Source organism: Pezoporus occidentalis, unplaced genomic scaffold (genome assembly GCF_034315485.1).
Source record: "Pezoporus occidentalis ecotype Australia unplaced genomic scaffold, CSIRO_AGI_Poc_V1 ctg245, whole genome shotgun sequence".
In the NCBI taxonomy this organism is placed as follows: Eukaryota; Metazoa; Chordata; class Aves; order Psittaciformes; family Psittacidae; genus Pezoporus; species Pezoporus occidentalis.
This window is the reverse complement of record NW_026914340.1, coordinates 25,034-42,540: the sequence shown is the minus strand read 5'-3', so window position 1 is coordinate 42,540 and position 17,507 is coordinate 25,034. Positions and strand designations below refer to the sequence as shown.

The 17,507-nt window shown below is 43.1% G+C and overlaps 1 long non-coding RNA gene across 1 annotated transcript; it reads left to right on the top strand.

The window, feature by feature from the left end:
• The first annotated feature begins 2,113 nt into the window (after window positions 1-2,113).
• On the top strand, window positions 2,114-4,548 carry LOC134165678 (uncharacterized). The gene is made up of 2 exons (XR_009965609.1): window positions 2,114-4,057; window positions 4,106-4,548. It is a non-coding gene; the product is annotated as an uncharacterized LOC134165678 (long non-coding RNA).
• Window positions 4,549-17,507: the final 12,959 nt, after the last annotated feature.

Genomic DNA, 17,507 nt, shown 5'->3' with positions numbered 1-17,507 from the left:
CTTCTTAAAACTTTACTTTCAGTAATCTCTCCAATACAGGAGTTTCTTTTGAAGACTCACATCTATGTATCGCACACAGAATGCAAATCCTGGGCCATTTTCCCATTTTTCTCTGGGAAGTAACTTATCAGACTATTTGACCTTCCGGTCAAAGATGCTTTTGTTTGCATCTTAGTTCCTTTAAGGACACTTCAGGGTAACATGAAAATGGAAGTAAAATGTGCCACTGGCTTCAGTCCTTGCTGCATTCCTGTATTTATGTAAAAAAGGCTTTAACTGTCCTGACACAGAGCTCAGCTCCCTTCCCTTGCCCCCCTCTCCAGAGCCATACGCAGTACCCCTCACCAAGATCAGCCATCTGCAGACGAGTCAGCCTTGCCAGTTCCTAGAGTTCTAGCATAGAGAGTTGTCATTCGTGATCACCTTCTCTTAAGATTTTAAGTTCTTGGATCAGAACCTAAGTTTTTTCACATTAAAAATTACAGGCCTCAGAGAAAATGGGTCACCAGTGGGACCAAAAATAAACGCATACTTCCCCCTGCTCTACCAGCCTGAGTTGACATCAGATATCAGACATAGTTAGTTCTGACAAGACTGCAGGGTGCAAGGTTAAGGCCTTGAGTTGTTTTAGGGCCATTTTTCATCCTGGGAGGAGGTGGCAAAGAACATTTCCCGGGTTTCAACAAAACAAAGGAAGGCGAGCCACAGCCAGGAGGCCAGATGACATGGAAGACACAGCTACGCTACGTCAGTACAAGTGCACATTATCAAGTGTGATGCTGGGGAAGAGAGAAGACCACTCACATCTAATGCTGAGTCTAACTATGGCCCTGTCACTCCATCTAAGTAAATCCTACTGCAAAATGGATCTTTGAACAGGGAGAAATCTGCACTCTCCTGCTCTGTACTTCACATAGAGCTTAACTGTTGGATCACTGCTGCTCAATTTAACTGGCAAACATAGACTCATAGAATCAAAACAGCTTAGAAAAGACCTTCAAGATCATCAAGGCCACCACTAACACATGTAATTGAGAGTTTGTGAACACTAAATTCTACATGATTTTTGAGCCAAAAATAGTTGGGTGCTCTCTACAGCAATGCATTTTTACCCCATTTGATACCTAATTCTTATTTATCATGTGTTTTCCAGTGGCTTCCTGAGGCCAAGGCAGTGTCAAAATAGATTTGCTGGGTAGGGACACATATAAAGTGATAGTTTGTAAACTTCTTCAAGTAGAGTATGTTACGAAAGTAAGTATTCTCTTACTTATGATTTGTCAACGTTGGGGCTTTTCTTAACTACTTTTGACACATTTATTTTCCCTTGTAGCACTGTGCGATAACCAGTATCTGTAATTTTCCTATAGCAGAGCAAGACCAGATCAAGGAATTTCTGTCCTAGATAAGAACAGCACACTCAGCTTTCTTCATGACCTTACCGTTTGTAAGGAAGGTGAAAAAGCAGAATACATCACATTTGAACTATATGCCACTTAGTCACAACTAGCAGAAGGTGAGGCAGATGTAACCATCTCTCCCCTTCCTCTACCAGCTACATGCAAATATCATCATTTTCCACTTAGGCAGAGCATGTTAGCCTTCACAACAATGCCACTCTTGGATTTTCCATCTCAATCTGCTTTACATAAAATGTATACATCATCTGTATAATCTTTTTGGCTCCTTTTGGTCTAACATATTGGGAATATAAGCCCTCTTGTTGCAGCTCCATGTCCTATAACTCGTATGCAGATCCAGTAAGATGACTTGTAAGCTATTTCAGCTATTTTGTCCAAATCAGGATCACCTTCAGACACAAGAGAGGTTAGCTCTCAAAAACAAAAGTTAGGTTTTAAACAGCTAAATCCCTCAAAATACATTTCAGTCTCCTTAAAGATGCAGAAGCTCCCCTGAAGTTCCCTTTTCTGGCTACAGTTTCTACAAGGGTATAAGATTAGCAAGAACTGAGTATTAATCACAGAGGGACGATGCCTTGAGTCTCAGATTTGTGACTTTTTGTTCATTTTAACAAAATACACATTTTGATCTGACCCTCAACATTGCAGGAACTTAACATATACATCTCCTAACAGGACAGCCCCCACCCCCCCGTTGTTCCTGTATTACAATGCCATGTCAGACCACACCATATTTTCAAGTACCACTGCCTGTAACTGTGAGCTGAATAATTCAGGTGTTCTGAGGTGTTTCATTTCTCATTAAAACTAAAGACTTCAACAGAGACTAGTTATTAAAGATAGATAACAGATAACACCACAATGCAACCAGACGGTCAGCAAGCAAGGAAGGCTTTCATTTGTTACTGCAGTGTAATGGGCTATACTGTGTGTCTATCAATTGGAGGCTTAAGTAGAGCACAACAAAGCTGGGTTCTCATCTCAGTTACATGGGTGTTCTTCACCCATTGACACGCCTGGCACCAAGGGAAGTTTGAGCTGAGGGTTTGCTCTTGGTTTGTCTGGGCCATGTTTGGGTTTTGTTTGGTTTTAAAGAAAGAAGCTCTAGAGCCACTCCAGCTACTTACTGAACATCTAACCTCTGTGCTAGCTTGGTTCTTTTATCTGTGACACTGATTTACTTCAATCATATCTATAGATTCATATTACTTCAGGCAATGATGATATGCCGATTACATACAAGCATGTGCTTTGCAAGATTTTTGTAAGCCCATGAAGTTTGCATATGGAAGCATGATACAAGCACAAAGATTAAGTCAATCTGTCTTTAGGCAGATGGGACTCCTAACACTTTCAGCTATCACACTGGTTTGTGATTAGCCATTTTAAAAAAGGAATGTAGTAAAAATGAGGACTTGACTCCACTGAATTAATCCCTAATATTCTTCTCCATCTCTAGTGGCAAATTAAGCACTACACTGCATGCTCCTGACCATAAAGACCACATTCTGTGAAGCTCCTGTTTTCCTTGTTCAAGTTCATTTCAAGTCAACTGTTACCAGAGGGACTGACTTGGATTTTGGTAAACTCTTACCAAAGTCCAGCTGGTGTTTGTAGATCAAACCACAAATACAAGAGAACTAAATACTTATCCCTGACTAATATGTTTCTCACACTCAAATTCACAGTGAATAGCTTGTTACAAAATTGAAGAGGTATTCAGACTACTTGATCATTCTTATGCTTGTTGGATTTTATATCAGTACAAGCTAAAATTAACATTGATGTTTCAGAAAAGCGGTAGTTTTTCTAGCTGAAAAAGAAAGTAAAGAGTCCAATGTAACAACGAAAGCCACCTTTGTGGGGGAGTCTGTTTGTCCATGTGCTGAATTCCGGCAACTTCAGACAGCACTGTGCAAAGTACAAAGATCCATCCCAGTTGAGTTGACTGAAGAACTGGGGACAAACTGATCAGGTCTGAGCCAAGGTCCACTGGGCATTTCTAGGAAGTAGGTATTGTAAAATAAATACAATATTCACTGAAGTTTGACCAGGACTTGGGTCTATCCAAAAAATTCTTCATCTTCCTTCCCCCAATTTAGCACAGCATACAGCCTCCTTGGTTTATGATGCCAAACACAGCTTTGCAACTCTTCTTAGCCTCCTCAAGACTCTCTTTAACTGGGTTACCAAAAGAAGGCAATGATAAATATGTCCATGCTGCAGGCTGGTTATGCAGTTTTTGCACAACCTGAAGCTAACTGAAGAAATAGCACAAGCTCTGGGAAATCCAAAAGGAGAAGTCACACCATCATTTGCATTTAAGCCACATTCACCCACATCTTCTGCAGTCTCACTACCAGCTTGTTCCATGGCTCAAGCACACTATTGCTGTATCCCTGCTGAATACTGGTGTCTGTGGTTGATGGCAATTAATCATTTCCTTGGGAGAAGTTCAGTTAAAGTTGGCATTGGTTAAACAGTAACCACTGAGTTAGATAACATTATCACTTAGGCATTAAAAGATAGCCTGGTTTTCTCCTTCAGAGTTAAACATGTAGGAGACGCCTGAATCCCAGAAAACCCTCATACATCTTAAGTGTGAAACTCCAGCTAAGGTTATCTTCCTGTCCTGGGTTCAGCAGGAACTGCTACTGCTGAACCCAGGACACTTCCCAAGCTAGGAAGAGTCCCAACATGCATCAGAGGGAGAGAAAGGGAGGAGGCTGCACAACTGCCATGTCGTATGACTGGCATCAACAGGAAGGCCCCTCTTGTCCTCCCCACAGCAAATCCAAGCTAGGCTACTTCATCCCAATATGCACTAAGCCAACAGTCATCATCAGTTAACGAGGAATCTTAATCTAGTGAGATCAAAGTAATGCTTTTATATACTGCTTACCACAGACATCCAAGACCAGTTTCCTTAAGTCTGTGCCATAGCAAAAACACGTTTGTAAAGGACATATATTCCATGTTTTCATGCCAGAGTCAAGTGCTGCCCAAAAGCTCCACAGCTTGGCAAGTGCAGAGAGTGCTGGAAAATGTTCTTCCTAAAATACCACAATTGTTTATCATTAGTGCTATTGATGCATTTCAACTTAATAAAATGTTATGAAAGCCATTATTCCATTGTTAACTGTGGCTAAGAAAAGCAATCCTAATGGTGTGGATGAATCCAGCCAGACCACAAGGGATTACATAGCTTGATTTGCTCAGCCTAAGTCTCATAACAAAAAAGGGAGAGGAAAACAAACCTAAGGTTTCAACATTATAAAGACGTAACTTTAAGGCTACTTTTTGCTTAGATTTATTAATCTACTGTGTCTTTAGGGGAAAAAAATATTAAAGAATATAAAACCACAAGAGAAGGTCCCTTTATTACACAAAAGTGATGCAAGGGGAAAAGAAAAAGGCCTTTCAAACGTCTACTAAACTATTATCCCTTGTCCCTTGATAAGAATACTCTGCCCTCAGTAGTCCCAGTTCCACTGAGTTCCTTTGGACACACATGAACCCTTGTCAAGCCCGCTTGGCCCAGGTTGTGGTTGACCTAGTGCCTGAAATGCAGTTTCACCAAGGTCCCAGATTTCACCTCTTAGCACTCTATAACCTTCAGGCTTCCAATGGAAGCTGGGGCCAAAAGAGCCCAGAGCAAGAGGAGACTGAAGAGCACAACCTGCTCTGACAGCGTATTCGAGTAGGACATAGTGCCCTAGGGTTAAGTATGCTGCAGGTACTCCCCATGTTGTTCAGGTGGGGGATGCATCCCCATCCTTGAGGGTTAAAAAACAGTAGTGAAATGAAGTTGTGAGATTGATAAATGAAGTCTGGTTATTGATATAACAGGTCTCTCTGCTTGACTCCACTAGTGCTTGTCAAGGCTGTCAGACAGGGGAAGGGGGAGGAGAAGAGGAAACAGGCTGATGTGTTGAGGTTCTGAGCGGTTCTCAAACAAGATGTGCCTTGTGTTAATCCTGAGTGGTAAAATGATCCATCACAGCAAATTCAGTATGGCAGAACCATAACTGCTTATCACACCCCACTGTGAGAACTTTGGACTGACGTAATTGGGGTCAAAATTTAATTGCATGTCTTTCTGATAACATTTCTAAATGGCAGCATGTCTGAAAATATCAATTCAAACCTTTTAGGCAAATAATGTACAGAGCAGCAGAAGTTCCAGTCAGAGCAATATGCAAAAAGTAAGTAAAATGTTATCTCGTCATAAAATGTGTCGATCGGCAAACTGTAAGTAAGGATCAAAGCAGTAATATGCTGGAGAAATAGCTAGATACAGCAGCGTAGGCATTAAGCTACCATTCAATGTTCTTTTCTCTGTACTTATGTATTCCAGAGGATTCTTGCCTCCTGAAGCCAGCCTCATGTCCTCTTCTCCACTGTTAATACTCAGTGATGACTGGAGTTAGACCCTTACTAAAGCAAAGCTACTAAAGATAAACACAAAACAACATCCAGCAGTTGAAGAACAAACTGTATTGGATTTATTACAGCTTGTAGTAAGGATTCCCCAGCTTGAGTGGTGAAGAAACAGGAGAAAGTGTGTGTGGGGGTACTTTAATTCCAGACTATTTTGGTGCCTGAGATGACCAGCTGGCAGTTTAGCATGGAACAATCCCAGCTAGGGCAATGGCTTGGACATGGGAGTCTGCAGGAGGCTCTACCGTGCCCAGCTATAAACTGTTTCTTCTCCTGAAGGCAGGGAGGAGTGGAAGCAGAGGCTGGCTGGGTACCTGCTAGCCCCACATCAGCTACTGCTATCTCAAGCTGGGGTGGAGGCCAGTCATTTGGAATATGCAAATTATATTGCACATTCCACTCCCTACCACGCGCATGGGTAACGTCATCTCCAAGCAAAGGTGCTATAGGAGTTATTACATACCTCAGCTATTGATCATCTCTCCCCTAAGGATGGTGTACACTGTAAAAACAAACAGCCCACACCCCAACCAACCAGCCCAAACACCAAAACCATGGCAGTCATTGGATGAGGCCACAAAAACATTCCATGGGCTCCATTCTCATACATGGCAGAGGCATTATCTAGGACTGCAAGCAAGCATAAATCATGTGTGTGCCAGTCTATAGCAGAAAGGCTCATATTCCAGGTGAGGGAATGCTCTTAGATCTCTGCTGTTCATTGTGGTGCCAAACACCTTAACACTTGCTCCTGGCCATTAAATTTTCCTAATGGAACGTAATGAAAACAGCCCCAACACAGCCTGCTCAGGCAGAGGCTGTTACTCACTGTAAAGCAGCAAGGGTGATCCTTACTGTTACCCCACCACACACATGCATGTTATTTCCCAGATCCCTCTACTCTTCCTTCTCTCCGACAAATTCCAAAGTGGCATAATGGTACCTGAAGGGAATGACAAAAAGAATCACAGGTGTATTTGGAAGGACTGGCTGCAAGCAGTGCTGCACGGGATGAAGCTATGGATTATATCTTGGGGAGGTGGACAAAAGATGCAAGACAGCAGCTGGATGAAGACACAATTGAGTAGAAACCCACTTGTGAACTGGAAGAATAAAGGCAACAGACTGTAGGGTAAAAAGTTAATCAAGTGCTTACATTGATCAAATATACTGAGAAATACAATCTAGAGAAGCCTAAACCATTGCAGGAAGATTTGCAAATCCCTGCTTTCAGAAGCAGTCATTCTTCACCAGTATTTACCTTAGAAAACACCACTACTTGACCTTATGATCAAACCAAAGCCATAAAAACATTAACTTGCAACCTGAGTCTTGCCATTCTGCAGGCCAGAGACCTGCAACTGCCCAAACCTCATGCTGGTTCTGGTCACAAGCTTTATGAACAGATGACAAATTAAATATCCTTACAGAACAAAATGGATTAATGTTCTGTTCCAATAGGACAGAGTCGAGTGTCACAGAAAAACATATTTATTTGCTAATTTAGTTGAAAAACCTGTGTTTTCACATATTACCACTGCTTTTCAGTAGAACTTCTACTTAATTCACCAGCTCTTCCTTGGTCTCTGTGCCCTTGTTCATCCTGGGAGCCGTATTGCTGGGATCCTACCAAGCCTGTACCAGCTGATGTGGCTGACACGGAATTTCAGTGGAACTGTTATAAAAACCCTGCTGGGTTTCTACAAAGGTCATCACTGTGTACACAAGTGTATGCTCATTGACATCTTTTTGGCATGCAAGATAAACAGTATGAATTACTGGGTGAATTCATGTGAACCCAGGTAATATACATACACCAAAGAACTTCTGTTTAACCTGACTGCTCAAGTCAGTGACTTCATTTCAGGGAAACACAAGCTGGAATGCTCAGATTGTTCAGTCCAGGCTAACACAGAGCCATTTGCATGTATTCAGTTCCAGGCTAAGTCCACTCCTAAGTACATGCTTGGTCTGCAAACAGAGTTCAACAGAGCTGCTACATAAATGCAAACCCCTAACATTTGGATTCGGGGTACAATGCTACTGGACTGGCCATTAACAAACCAAGTCACACACAAGCACAGGAGCATGTAAAGTCTAGCTGTTGCTACCAGCTAGATTAAAAAGGATGCTTGTGAACAAGATCTGAGTTTTAGCAATTCAGAAGTACCAATCCTGTTAGATTAGACTTGATGGAGTACACTTAAGATTTGTGGGTAATCAGTAAAGTTGCAGGACAACATACGCTGTTTTACTGCACTGATGAAATGCACTGTTCACATCTCCCCCCCAGTTCAAGTACCTCAAGATCCTTCCCAGATTCTGTTTTAGAGTTCACCTTTAATCTTCGCTACTACAGAAACATACATGTGTCCAGTTTCTCTTATCTCCCACCCCCCTTCAGAGTCGCAGGTGCTTACACAGGCACAAAGAAAGACTTAAATCCTTGAGGAAAAGGTGGAAAACTCTCCTACTTCTCGAGTAAGTGGAATGCCCACTCAGCTGTAGCTCTTCCTGCTCCTGGGTAGTCAAAAGAATTCCAGAAACAATCTCAATAATGCCATCATTAATCACAGGGAGCATTCTTTGCAGTGATGGATTCTTTGCGTTGCCTGGATAACGGGTAGGTATTTCACTGTATCAGGTTATGTCCTGCCAGGTTTGTAATTGAAGTGGCCTGGCAGTTTTAATATTTCAGAGTGGCACAAATGAGTCATGGGCTTGACTGCTCCTGCTGAGCATGAATTATGTACTTCCTTTTAAGAGAGGTCCAATGCAAAACTATAGCAGAGATCCTGGGCCCTGGGTCAACCCTACTACAGCATTCATCCTACACTGAAGGAAACTTCAGTCTGCATTCTGTTCAGAAACGTGATTCCTGTGAACTGTCAAATAACCCCATCACAGCTATAGATTGCTCCTCTCGTGAGACAAGACCACTTCCACCTCTGGGCTGTTGTTTCAGCCATCAGTGTTTCATTACCACACTGCAACTAGTACTAAGAACAGGTACACATGAATCACTGCTCAAACAGCTCAAGTGCTCTGCGTAACCTGGGCTCCAGCTTCCTTAGAAACTGCTCAGAATCTTTCCTTGAAGGTAAAAGACAAAACGAGTCATGCTTTTCTTCCCAGTTCATCTCAATATTCCAAACCCCTCTTTTACTGAAGATACAACTTTATTAGTTGCAAGCATTTCTGCAAACACAGAGGATGTTTGAGTTTCTTCTCTCCCAAAAGGGAGAGATGAGGAAATAACCTGGGTGATAATTAAAGTGGTAACATTTGGAAACAGCAAACTTGCAGGCAACTTTTGGCAACTGGCAAGGCTCACATAAGTGCTCCCCACCCCCTGCCCACACTGCCTTTCCTACAGGTTTCAGTGGAAGACACTTGCCTTGGAAAACTTCCATGAAGGTCCTACTCTGCTGCTCCTTTACTCCTTCAATGGCCAAGTACATCAGGCACAACCCAGCAAGAGTGGACATCTGAAGGCCAAATCAAAGCTAACTGAATTGTCTAACAATACTGTCAGGAGGACAGATTTTACTGAACATTTGGTTCTTGCTTTTTCCTTTTAATGTATCCTTTTTTTAAGCCACACTTCCCAGAGTCGAGTACTAAAAATAAGGAATAAGATTATCCAAAACATAACTTATGGCTATCGTGACTGTGGAGAAGCAGCTCAAAGTAAAAGCTGAAGAGATCTAAAACTGCACTTTTAAGATGCATTCAGATTGCACAGCAGAGTGGCCAATGCCAACTTGCCCCTGGGCTGTCTTGGATGAAGCTGCTGGAAGCAGTCAAAGATTTAAACAGGAAGAGGGTGCCAAGCACCCAGCAGCTTTCCATGTCAAATATTCCCAGCTCTGCCAGCAGAAGGCACGTGGTCACATGCAGGTGAGAACTCAAAAGTCAGAAGTACATTGTACCACAGGTAAAGAGTGGCTGATTTGGTAATAGATTATTAGCATGGAACTGCTGTCATTAACCACGATGAAAAGGGCAGTGCCTGGACAGCACAAGAGAAGCAGAAAGGCACGTTTCAGGTGGTGAGGCAGGCATCACCTTTCCCATCTGTCTTGTCACAGCAGGAGCTCACTGTGTTTGTATTACAGAATGGGCTTCACTGAAAACAAATGTTAAGCTCCCATATCCCTCTTGGGAAGCTGTTTTTCTGGTGAGGTACTGTTTACACCTATACATAAATACATTCAGTGAATCATCAGCGTTCCCATCTGCCATTTCGTACACTCATATCATTAAACGACAGAGCTGTACACGAGTACCCTGGCTGCAACACGGGGTTTGGTGTTTCTTTCAAAAAGCAAAGGGGGCTGGGGGAAACACTGATTCATCACCATGGCATCTTGAAATAGCTTTGCTCAAAAGCATTACTGCTGTGCAGGTTCTGCACTGGTTTCGTTATCTTGCCAGGCTGGACTACTGTAGGTATTGCAACACTCTTCAGTAGTCATGGGAGCTCCTTTTTCCTATACAAAAAGGAAAACATCCCTCCGCAAACCAGCAGAACAGTATGTGGTACCTACATAAGAACGATGAATTACTAAAACAGCAAATCATGAGGAATTAGGATTTGGGTTTGTTTTGTGTTTTTGTTTTTTTTTTTTTTTGTTTCAATGGGAAAAACAACACAGAAGAACTGGGTGCTTTTCTGAAGGTCAGGCCAAAAATAGGAAGACAACTAAACTCCACCCCCAGAAATAAAAATCAGAGTCTCTTTTTGTTCTTCCCCTAGTGTACCCATGCTAACAAAACACAAATCTCTGCAGGGGACTTATCATGTGGGATGCTTAGAAATGCCTACCCAACTCACAAAGACTTTGTCCACACAAACATGCAAATGCTTGCAGCAGGCAAAAAAAAACAAGGCAAGGCTTTGCATCTCTCTCACAGGACATGAAGACTGTCAGGTAAATGTTCCTCTGCAAGGATGAAAATGCACATCCATTCTTTTCTGGTGACGGAGACACAAAGGAAATCAACTGTCAGAGTTTACACGCTGCAGGCAGGATCAGTCCATGCTGCTTGAGGAAAAACGTGTCAGAGTGATGGCTTTACTAACTGTAATTAGTATAATTTATTACAATAGCTTTTGGTCCTGCCTCATGAAATGAGGGAAAGAGGCCCGAAGAGGTAAGACACCATTTCCTGTGGATTACTACAACGCCTGGAATTTCCTATCTGTCTGAAGTGGGGCACTAGCTCCAAGAGGTCCCCATCCACATTGTTGCTTCACTCAGTGCGCAACTGCCTAGTTTGAACGTTGTCATTTGCATAGAGCAGTTTCTGCAAACACACACCTACAAAAATAGTGCCAGTGGACTTAAGCTCAAGTGACAAAAGCCTGGCTTTTGAATAACACCAGTGTAACTACAAAGTAACATCAAATCAGAACCTTGACATTTGCATACTTTAGGACTTAGTGAAAGCAGGCAAGTCAGATGGCTGTCATCACTCACTGCTCTTAGCTGCTGCCCATATGCGCTGCTGGCGAATCAGGGCACATTCAAGGACACCTCACGCACTCCAGAGCAAAGACTGACAACTCACTGCAGGCTTGCTCTCATCCCCTGCTCCACAAGGGCATTCCTCCCCTTCCGCTGCCTCACTCGTGGTGGTGCCTCGCAGCAGATGGGAAGGCTGGTCACTGCTGCAGTGATCTCTGCCCTCTCAAACTGGCCATGCAGAAATGCTACAGGTCAGACCTGTGTGAACAGATTATTCCCTTTAGACTTGCGTTAAATAGAGATTCACCACAGATGCGTGCTCAGTCAGTCCATCAGTTGATTATTACTTTCAGGATACACCACATGTCTTCCCCCACACCTTCCTTGTGCTGGCTCTGTGAAGTTGCTGCAGTCAGCCAAGCCAAGCCTGCTGATTCAGCTGAAACAACACCCTAAAAATGAAACTTTTACCTGGATAAACTCGTGATCTGATGCAAAGAGCAAAGACAAAGGCAGGAGCAAGCTGCAGAAAGAGCCGTATCAGCAGCACCACACCCTGCCACTGTGTGAAGCAGAGCATGAAAACTATACCCTGATTCACCCATCATCTGTGGCAGAGTCCATCCATCCACATACCATTCAGTTTATGACACACCGTCTCTTCTAGTTCAGCTGCTACTCGGTGGTTTTGCTCTCTAGGTAGAAGCTTTTAAGCATGGACAGCTATTAATTTCAAATTAACTGTATTCCTAAACATAGGACTTCTAGTAAGCAGGGAAGGAGTCTGTAAGATGGGCTGCCAGCAAGTCATAAACTGTTGAGCAAATGTATTTTAAATCAGACAACCCACACAAGCCATCTTCTCCGTTGGAGCTTTGTACTCGCCACTAATACCCATAAAAACACCCCCAAATAACTGCTTTTATTAATCAGAGTTTTGAAAGACTCCTTGAAACCCACAAACTCAAATCTGAGGGAATGTGTATATAAGACTCCCTGTCCATTGAAGAAAAAAGGAAAAGGATTAGTTTTAAGACTACGAGGTGCTTATGGCCTAAGTTTTATTTCTACACAGTAGAAGAGGTATCGCCTTGTCTGCTCCACTGGGTCTCTGGTTCAACACTGACAAAAAAGAACACAGAAACTGCTTTTTACTACACTTAGGTGCCCAGCAGACACAGTTTAAGGCATTGCTCATTCTCTTGCTAGTCTGGGAAAGACTTTTCTCCCAGTATTCACTGAAAGCTCTTCTTACCTTGTCTAAGGTCCTTGGATCAGGAGGCTGAGGCTAACTGGAAACTCCATTAACATACAGCCAAGCTGTCCTTCATTTCAGTAGCATTGCTTTGAGGTGAGTAAGCAATAGATAACGACTATCCTAAAAGCAAATGAGAACATCACGATGACACTTGCTATTTCTCAGCACACTGCTGACAGCCAGCAGAGCAGAGCAACTCTGAAGCATGCAGAACAACCACTGGCTTGAGTGCTCGCTGTAAGCTGTGACTTCAGTGCTGAGTTTGAGCAGCTGCTGTTTGTCAGGGAGATATCCCCTGGAGTACAAAGAACTCGGGAGCTATCTAGGGTCACCATCAAAACAGGCCTATTTCCAGTAACACAAGCCAGCACCTGGCTTCAAAATTCACATGGGGATGAAGGTAACTGCAACACTGTGTAGTATCTGGTAAGAAAGGCAACGTAACACTTGTTTTTCCCTTGCTTTTAAGAAGTACTTCTGTCTCTATCACTCTCTCGGCTTTCAAGATCAATACAGGCCAAGTCTCCTTTTGCTTAGCATCTAAGGTTGTGTCCTTGGAGGCATCTATGCGGGTGAAGCAAGAGCAACTTCAGTACTGCTGGATGCTGCATTACAGCAGTTGGGCAGAGCGAACTACCAGTTCTTGGGCCCCACGCACCTCAGAACTGCCTTGTGAGCTGGCAGGGCTCTCAAGACACCCATCTCCCCTTTATTTTCCCATACACACACTTGGCTTGGACAGTGCAGATACCTTACTACACCTGCACTGCCACAAAAGGAGGAGACTGTTTTGAGATGCTGCTAAAAGGGCACGTGTCAATGTGCTGAGCAAGCAGACAGCAAAGCACTGTAGGCCAGCAGAAAGAAGACAGCCAGAAAAGAAACACAGCTACTCTTGAGGGCAACGTGGTTCATGCTGTACGAGATCCCTCTTTCTTTATATACATACACACATGGTGAATATCATTCAAAAGAGATTTTAGGAATGAATATAATTCATTCAAATCCTATTGATTCTTCAGTAAGTTTTGTTGGGTTTTTTAAACTCAAGTTGTAAAATTACTTTCTTTACTGATGTCACGACTTTATGCATATATTTAAAGGATCGCTGAGCTTTCTTCTAGACCTGTTAAGTCCTGTGAAACTGTACAGAAAAATCAGGTTAAAGTGAACGTATATCCACGATCAGATCCAAAAGCTTTAGCTAAATCAAGGCATTTCAGTCCTTGGTTAAAATGAGTGCATTACCAAGGGGACAAAACCGGGAAGAAAGGGAAGTCTCAGGTGCCATGAATACACACAGTGAGTGACACTTCAGGGAATCACTTGTGAAACACACTTAAATGACCTTAGCAGGAGGTTACACACTAATTCCAGAGGAAGGCAGAATCTGACAGGGGCAATTCCTTCCCTACCCCTTGTTGAGTTCCACATTGCCTTGAGCAAGAGGTCAGCCAGGAATCTAGAAATGACACTTTCTGGTATGTCGGAGCACAGGGTCACAAAAAGGCGAGTAGTGAGTACTTCTGAGAGCATCTGGCTCCATCACCCATAGAGAAGCCAGCTTAAATCCTCAAGCCTAGGAACTATTCCTGTTAGCTTAATGCAGAACTGCACGTTATGAATACCTCCTCTCATCTTCACTTGATCATCTTCAGCTTTCCCCAGCCCAGTGATTTATCAGAGCTAGATGAAACCCAGATGATGATGGTAGCTGCCTGCATAAGCCTGTTTGTTGTTTGAATTCACAGCAGCAGCTTCAAACCTATGTCTAGCCACTGCATATTTTCCTTCTTCTGGCAGTACAGGAAGAAGAGCTGAATTGTCTCCCATTATCAGTATGCAGCTATGCAGAGTGATCAAGTTACTGCTTTGTTTATTGAGAAATCCTAGTGACATTTAACTTGGTTCATATCATAGGAAGTGCTGTCTAGATTCTTTGTTGCACATCTTCAAGCACAGGCACCAGAAAGAGAACGCAGGATTCAAGCAAGACAGCCTCCCTGCTTCTATTAATAGTCAAGGATCACATTCCCTGCTGATGGCTTTCTGTGCATTGCTGTAACTGTAACACCCTTCTTCACTTCTCTTTGGGCGTTCTGAGTCATTGATTTCTATGAAAACCTTGGTTTGCAAAGTGTATTTCAAAGTGTGTTAGGAATAAAGACACACAATGTTTGAAAACAAGCACCCAAGGAACTACCTCACTACAAACTTCACATAAACCACTGCTTACGTAGAAGGACAATACAGTAACAGGTCCAGGGTCTTGCCTGACCAACACCCACATGTACAAACCTACAAATGAGCCAGCATGAGGAACCCTTCAGCGCATTAGGAATCCAAGTGCAAGCCACCTTCCTGTACAAACTCATCTCCAATAAATGCTACTCACCCTCTTCCAGAAGGCATCTACCCTCGCCCTGCAACCCCCATAGCTAGCACCCAGGCTTGCAGACTTCAGTTATTGTTTGCCTGTCTCCAAAACTGATCCAAGTTCCTGGAATTCTAGAGGCCTGTGAAGAAACCTGCTTGGAGAAGGAACCATTTTTCCTTCTGCAGCAGGGTTAGTCTTACTGATTCACAGGCAATGAAGCCTCAGGTGAGGTCAGGGGTTTCCCTAGATAAGTTTTTTTTTCCTACTAGGCTTCTCCCAGGTTTAGCTATTCACTACAAAATAGCTAATGACTTGGGAGGAAAGGCTGAGTTCTTTTGGGATGCTGCCACCACAGGTTTCCAGCAACATATTGGTCAATAACAGAGCAAGAAACACACATTCGTTATGCAGGATAAAAAAAAAAAAGATGTGTTTGACCTCTTAGTCTTTTTCTTATTACAGTAAGGAGGGTTTTGTGGTTAAGACACAGATCTATGACTTTAATGAAAGAACCCAACCTGTCACAAACAGTTCAGATCTTCAGTGTGACAGACAGCATGCACAACACCAGGGGAATGATCTCTTTCTGGACCATGAAACTGTATGTAGCTATGGGTATATGTATGCACACACAGCTGTATGGACCTGCTGAAGAGGGTCCAGAGGAGGGCCACAAAAACGACCAGAGGGATGGAGCACCTCTCTGAGAGAGTTAGGGTTGTTCACCTGGAGAAGAGAAGGCTCCAGGGAGACCTTATTGTGGCCTTTCAGTTCTTAGAAGGGGTTTCTAAGAAATATGGGGAGAGACTTTTTGCAGGGCCTGTTGTGACAGGACGAGGGGTGGTGGGTTTAAACTAGAAGAGGGAGATTCAGGCTGGATGTGAGGAAAAAATTCTTTACAATAAGGATGGTGAAACACTGGCACGGGCTGCCCAGGAAGGTGCTGGATGCCCCATCCCTGGTGCCTGGAGGTATTGCAGGCCGGGCCGGATGTGGTTCTGAGTAACGTGATCGAGTTGAAGATGTCCCTGCTCATTGCAGGGGGTTGGCCTTGATGAGCTTTGCAACTCCCTTCCATCCCAAACTGTTCTGCGATTCTCTACATACACACACACAAAAAACAAAGTAACCACACAGGTGGGGAAAGCAACTGCCACTTCCCTCAGGCAGCCTGAAGGGCAGGGATAGTTTCCATCCCCAGCACAAAATAAAAATCAGATATAAGAAGGATGCTGCTGAATTTTCCACTGATTTTGAGTCTTCTTTTCCACTTTGCATCCCAATTACCTTTCCTGCTCAGTATCACAGCATGACCAAGCTATTACAAAACCTAGTGTCACCACTTCCAATTCTTTGTTAGTCCCAAGCCAAGAGGAAGAAAGTTGATTTCTTAAGCAACTATTATGGGAAAATGGAGCAAAAACAATTCTTCATCCAGCTGTGCCACAGAAACCCAGGCTTCGAACAGTTCATTATCCTATTCCCTGCATGTAAGGCAAGCTGAATCTGCAAGCTCTAGTCAGCTTCTACAGTGCAATCAACTTGAAGTAGTAACAGTATCTTAGGAACTTACTAAGTAACTGAAAACTTACGCTCCAATGAGAGGTACTAACTAAGCCATTTACAAACTGAAGTCTGTAGGAAGAGCCTCTTCCTCCTCCCATTCTATTGGGTCCTACTTTCCTGCAAAGTGGTAAGCAGTGATTATTTACGAGGACCAAGTGAAGGACACGTTATACGTTCTATTGCCTGGGAGTCCAGACAGAGGCAGAGTTCAGCCTTTTACGTCTCAAAAGAAGCACAAGAACTACGTATGAAGCAGCATATTCCCCAAATTATCCCGAATCAATTTCTAGTACTGGCAAAATTCTCCTTCAGTGAAGATTGACTGAGCTGGTCAAAGAGTACACAACATGACAAAGCTTTGGTATATAAAATTCCTTTTTTAAAACAAAGCAGTTACAACAAATGTCGACTGCAATTTTCAAAGAACAAACAAAACACCCAACAAAACCAAAGCCTTCCAAAATGCAGCAAGATTGAAAAACACCACAGTAATCTCTTCTGTATCATCTGAGAAACAATTATTGTTCCCACCTGTAAAACTCTGCCTCTTGTAAGACTCCCCAGACAGCAACTCCCTCTACAACTACATACGAGAAGTGAGCCACAACTTCTTTCCTTTCAGATGTATGCATTGAGTGAATTGAGTGCTCCTGAATTGTAGCAATAAACATCCTACTAGAAGCTGCTACTAAAATGACACAAAAAAAAACCCAAGCCTGTGGATATTCCTGCTAATTCCTTCACATCAAGAGACACAGACTTGGTATTACACGCAGTTCCATGTAACTAGCCAAAGTCTTTACTGATATCCCATGAGCCTAACATTAGAACCTATGTGCCTCAAAGACAGCACCAGTCAAAGGGCTCTTAGTGTCCTCTGCTGTCAGAGTTTGTGGAGCTTGCTGCCGCACATCTGTCAACAGAAGTGATGGGGCAAAAGTTCTTACATTAAAAGGAAATGTGAATAGAGTTGG